The 6,349-nt window shown below is 35.6% G+C and overlaps 1 pseudogene; it reads right to left on the reverse strand.

Annotated features, from left to right (window-relative positions):
• Window positions 1-1,521: 1,521 nt before the first annotated feature.
• LOC110889943 lies at window positions 1,522-5,547 on the reverse strand (annotated as a pseudogene).
• Window positions 5,548-6,349: the final 802 nt, after the last annotated feature.

Below are 6,349 nucleotides of genomic sequence, written 5' to 3' on the forward strand. Positions count from 1 at the left end.
CAAAACGAGAAAACTATGAAAAGTAATTAAATGTGTTTAAATAAACCTGGCAAATATATTGTTCCGATCCAATTGTTCATTTAATTCGCAGCCACTATCGAGTAGCTAAAGAAAACATTGGAAAGAAAGAAATAAGTGGTTTGGGCCTTACAAGTCTACTAGACTACTACAACAAAGAAAATCAATTTGGGCCATGGACAATTAAGTGGTCTGAATGAAGGTTTATTGGACTGATTGATGGGTTTATGTGGACCGGGACAATTTTTATTTTTTTGAACCGCTTAATATTTATCATCAATGGATTTGAGCACTGACCACATAGAAACGCAAAGTTTTATCCAACACTTTGATACCACTAGGTTAAAAGTCCTTTGTTGTGGACCGAGAAGATAAAAAAACAAAGAAATAAATAGCAAATGGTGGATTAATCATTTCAAGATCTTGTCTTTGGCCCACATCAGACAAGATCTTGAAGCCACAAGGAGCGAACAAGAACAGGTCGACATTTTATGGATAAAAGGAAGGGGGTTTGCAAATTAATTTGACCGCAATTACAGGGTTTACGAGAGCAGTCTTTGGCTACTGTGGAGTTCTTTGTACGGCAGCAGAAGAAAGCTTTCGTATAGATGTTTGGAAAGACGTAATACTAGGTGGCATGTTTTTCCAGTTGGTGGTAGATAGCAGGTGATTCAGTGTTTTACGACCCTAGAAGAAATCACACTTCGAACATGCCCGAGGTAGAGGTCCGAGATCCAGGCTTGAGAAAAGTTAAAGACCTCTCTTAGACTAAATTTAGTTTAATGGGGAGCATTGCAATTAGCTGTGTAATTACTAGTAGATGATTATGGGTCTAAGTTGTATGCTGTAATTAGGAAGGTGTTAAATGTAATCAAGTAAATTAAGGTTTATACTGTTGGATTCCCTATTATTAGTGACATAGTGGTTCATTAGATATAAAGGGTATCAAATGTATTAAACAAGTCGGTAATCAAGGAACAAACATTCAATGTTTTTTGGTTAAATCTTTGTTTTGTTCAATTAATCTTCCCTCGTGGCTTCCACCACTCACAAGATTATAAGTGTGATGAAGAGGGTGATAGCTTATTAGTTAAGTGAGAAATGGGGATTATCTCTATCATATTACATAGATGTTCTTAGTAAATAATAATTGATGATTTGCTAATATCCATATAATTACTATATATCTAGTTGCTGTTTGAATCCTTTATATTTATTAAAAACCTATAAAAAAAGAAAATAACCTACTCAACATAATAGGTTTTTTATATGTTTAATTTTACTAAACAAGAAATTAAACAAAATGGGATATGAGAGGAGTAACTATTGCCCGCTTGGGACAGAAAAAAATAAAAAATGTCGATGAGAGTTTATAATTAATTAGATTTAAAACTTGAATGAGGTAAGATATCAAGCTAAGTTTTTCTTGATAATTCGGAAAATGCGTAGGCAAGATTTAGAATGTAAAAACATAGCAAGTTTTAAATTGAAGTATCTGTTTATTCAATACAACTTTAGCGTGCTAAGTACTTTTCCTTGACAACATGAAGTTCTTTTTTACAAAACATGAATCTTTCAATTTATCTACCGTTCAACATTGAAATGCTTAGTTCATTGTTTGAACTTGTTTCATATGAGCTTGAAAATGGAGTATCATGCTTAGATTTTCCAACATAAAATCCTGGTTCTTTGGGTGAAGGCAATGGACCCTCATTCTCCAACATTCGGATAGTAGAAGTCATAGTTGGTCTATCTTCTGGGTAACGTTGAACGCACAACAAACCAACATGGATTGATCGTAGAACCTGAGACACGTTCATTGATTCACCTAGGCACTTAGCAACTAATTGCAAGGATTGATCTTCATTATGGAGTCTCCAAGCCTGCGAAGAACAAAGAGCGTGAGCATTACGGTCGTTTGTTTCAATAGGTCAAATCACAATGAAAGCACTTAACACTTTTTGTTTGGTATTCTTGAAAGTTAGCACCCAACTTATGGAAAAGTCAACATGACACTAACTGCCACATCATCATTTTAGAATGATAGATTGCCTTTTTTTAATGTTTTGAAATCAAACATTTATAAGTTGGCTAGCTTATTATTGGTAAATATAAGATATAAATCCAAAAATAAGAAAAACCAAAGCTTTTTATCCTTTCATACATTTTGGACATTTAAAATTAGCAGCCCAAACTTACATGTCCAATTAGGTTGTTGTAATCTTCTTTGTGGATGTATCCCTTGTTTTTCACCCCACACACAATTTCCAACACTATTACGCCAAAGCTATATACGTCCGATTTTATAGAAAAGAGACCTTCTCCTGCGTATTCTGGCGCCATGTAGCCACTGTGAGGAATCAAAGTAAACGTAAGTGATTTACTAAATAAATTAGCAACAAGTTAAGGTAGATGAATCTCATATCTCACTATGTTCCAACCACTTTGTTTGTGTTTGCCTCTATCTGATTACCACCAAAAATCCTTGCCATGCCAAAATCTGATATCTTTGGGTTCATATCTGTGTCAAGCAGAATATTGCTAACTTTAAGATCTCTGTGTATGATTCTGAGCCGAGAATCCTGGTGAAGATAAAGAAGTCCACGAGCAATTCTGATGATTATGCTATAACGTGCATTCCAATCAAGAAGTACGCTTTGAGTTTTATCTGCGAATAGATTAAATTTTAGTTTGCCTCATTGTTGATTTGAAACTTTTCTTTGTCTTTTCTTATTATTTTATTTACCAAATATGAAAGAATCAAGGCCTTTGTTTGACATGTATTCATAAATTAGCATCTTTTCTGCTTCCTCTATGCAGCAACCCAAGAGCTTCACAAGATTGCGATGTTGTAGTTTAGATATCAAGATTACTTCATTCTTGAACTCGTGAAGTCCTTGAGTGGATGTTTTTGCTAGCCGCTTCACTGCTATTTCCTGCCCGTCTTCAAGTACACCCTGAAACATACCTTTAAGATGAGTTTGGTGGACACATTTTCAGTCTTATTCCAGTTTATCCTCTTTTAGTATGTTTAATTATGAGGATAACCACAGTATCCACTTTTGATTACCGATAACACAAAAACACAAGAACCAGACTATATATGGTATATAAATCGAACGAGAAACAATAAATAACACAAGTGTTTAGGTGGTTTCATAAGTCTATGTAATGGCAGTCCACGCAATGTAACGGCAGTCTTGATCATCCTGTGGCCTCTGGTCCTCAAAGCAATAATTGTTTCACATACATATGTTTATTTTCTTTTATTAGCAGAGGAAACAGTAACCAAGCACATTTTATTATGACAGAATTAAAGAATGCAAAACTGAACTTTGATCATTCCTCTGATGCTCAAAGGAACCAAACCCAAAGCAAAACAATTACACAACCAAAACTGCAAACTAGCCAAAAGCCCTAGTCAGAGCCCATCTACTGTTCATATTGGGCCACATCCAGTTGCAACAGGTCTGATCTGACTCCCTTACCATTTATTAGCTTTAATTTCTCTAATTTGTGCTAAGAATCATCTTATAATAACACATGAACAACATCTGTAACAAATAGAAGGTCATGAAGTCATGAGAATACCTTGTAAACGGGTCCAAAACCGCCCTCTCCAAGTTTGTTATTTGTAGAAAAATTGTTAGTAGCTCTATGTAATGTAGACAAACCAAATAGTGGTAGCTCTAGATCTTCATCACCACTTCTATTTTCAGGATCATGCCGGAGCTCGTTTCTGGGGGTCACTGTAAAGGGGATAACCACAACTTATTTGTAAAAGAACTAGTAACACAGATACATATGAGTGGTAAGATATTTAAAAGAACTAGTAACACTGATACATGCAAGTGACAAGATATATAGGCTGGTTGAGTGACTCTAGTTAGTAGTTTTTATGGATTAATCATACATTTTAGCATTCAAACTTCATACCTTGTGGTTGTTGCTTCTTCCTATTATACCGATAAAATATGCATACTGAAACTAATATGGCCAAAACTACAAATGCTATGGGGACTATAACTCGTACTCTTCTCCATGCACCTGACCTGTTACTTGTTTCTATTGAGTCTGTGTCAAAATATAATATCATAATTAAATTCAGACAGAGAATTATAAAGTAAGTAATGAAAATAAAACTATCTGTTTTCTGAAGTACCTAACTGCGAAGCTGACATTCGTATATATAGAGTGTCCCCGTTTTCAGCAAACGTTCTGATATCAATTAGGCCACCAAACCATAGCAAGCAACCACTCCCAGTCCCTGAGATATTCGAGTTTGCGTAAGCAGTACACGAACAATTGCTTTTGCACATGTTTCTACATTCTTCAAGGGTCATGGTCTGGTTATAAATAGACCCCTGACTGTCCGGTAACTTCAAATTTGTATATTTGTTGAACCCTTCCCCAGGGTCACAATCCAAAGGGACAGTATGTCGACATCCTTGTGACCATTCTGTATTACTCCACTGATCAGGGGATACAGGCTCGAACCCCTTCAAACACATACAAACTGGGGAGTTATCAATGTTGCAGCTCCCAAATGGCCCACACACCGTGTAATCATCACAGCTATCTTTTTGTGGAGCCGTAAAAAGGTTCCAGTCTTGTTTGCTCTCAATCCATATCAATCGCTCTGAACGACCAATTTTGTTGTATAACCAGCCTCATCAAAACTGAAGTATCTATTAGATTATATTGGTAGTAAATTTCTCTATCGTTAATAACAAAGGTAAAGTTGAAATAGTTGTTTGGTTTCAGATTAGGAGTTCCGGTAAATCTGAGACCATTCCATGGACCTCCCCTGAACTTTATCTTCTCGCCATCTGTTATGATTAGCTGAGGGTAACCTCGGGTATCAATCCAATCAGAAAACTCACCGGAAGCAGGATCATCATCAGACTTCCATGAAGTGAAGTGTCTTTCAATCCCGGTAACCAAATTCTTGCCATGCTTCATTCCGGGAAGTAAAGTGTCTGTCATAAAGTCGAAACTTTGCCATATGGGATCTTCATGATTGATGCCCTCACCTTCATTGTAAATTATAAAGTTGCCTGTATCTAGAAGCTGACCAACAGGATTTTTCACAGACATCGATGATGCGTTCGCTGATGACCATAAGACATTGCCAGTAGTGGCGTTTTTGAGAACTAAAACTCCCAGATGGGTGAGAGTTAGCTCACCTGAGGTGTCGGTGAGTGGTGTGTTCCGGTTGGCTACCCATACATAAGTTCGTTTGGGTATTTTCTTGTACCAAATTCCGACATAATGGTTCATGGAGTTAGGGGGACTAAAGAAACCAAGTTCGAAGGTTTCTTGAGGCGAAACAATGGTTTGATTATATCCAACGGTTTGATTTGCAGATATGGTGTGTGCAGCATAGGTGTGAGTTATTGATGCATAAAGACCAACAAGGAAGGGAAGGATCAACATGGTCTTGGACTCTTGGTCATTCTTCTTTCCTCTGTTAAATGAGAACATGTTGAATTTTGATTCCTGGGAGGAGAATCAGTTAATTACGCGTGTAATTTTATTCTTTCTATGATATAATTTTTCAATGATGATATTATTATATTTCTATCTTATTCTACACTTACGTGCTTGTAAAGGATAGTTTGTTTTCTGGCATAAATATATTATTGTCTTTGATTAGTATAGTTTCTAAAATACTTGTGACTGCCACATAAGTGAATTTATACTCTTTTACTACATATACTTATACAATAATAAAATAAAATAATGATATGCTTAATGATAAGGAATATTAGATTTTAATATTCCCAATTATTCACCGTTCGCAGTCAACGGTCTAAACATCAAAAAATATTGGCATTTAATGAACCCTGACTAACAGAACCCTAACGTCGTTAGTCTCCGGTCGCCGGAAGTTGGGACTGTTGGCGGCCAACATATATTAATAGTTGGAGACTAATGGCGTTAGAGTTCTGTTAGTCAGAGTGCATTGGAGGCCAATATATTAATAGTTGAGACTGTTGGCAGACAACAACAAATAGTTGGCACTATTAAAATCCAATATTCCTTATAATTAAGCATATCATTATTTTATTTTATAATTGTATAAGTATATATATATGTATAATTAAGTCGGTTTAGGACACGTGGGTTGTGATGGACCGTTAAACAATGAGAAAAATATGTAAAGATATTGAGTCACACGTGTTAACTCACAATATTTACTTTGACTCGTAAAACAACAAATTTGTAAAAGATGAAAATTACAGAGGATCAAAGATAAAATTGAAAAAGTGTTGAGGTTAGAAATGAAAACTAATGGAGATAAAAACAAAAAGAAAAAAAAAACTAAATG

This window comes from Helianthus annuus, chromosome 11 (genome assembly GCF_002127325.2).
Source record: "Helianthus annuus cultivar XRQ/B chromosome 11, HanXRQr2.0-SUNRISE, whole genome shotgun sequence".
Classification (NCBI taxonomy): domain Eukaryota; kingdom Viridiplantae; phylum Streptophyta; class Magnoliopsida; order Asterales; family Asteraceae; genus Helianthus; species Helianthus annuus.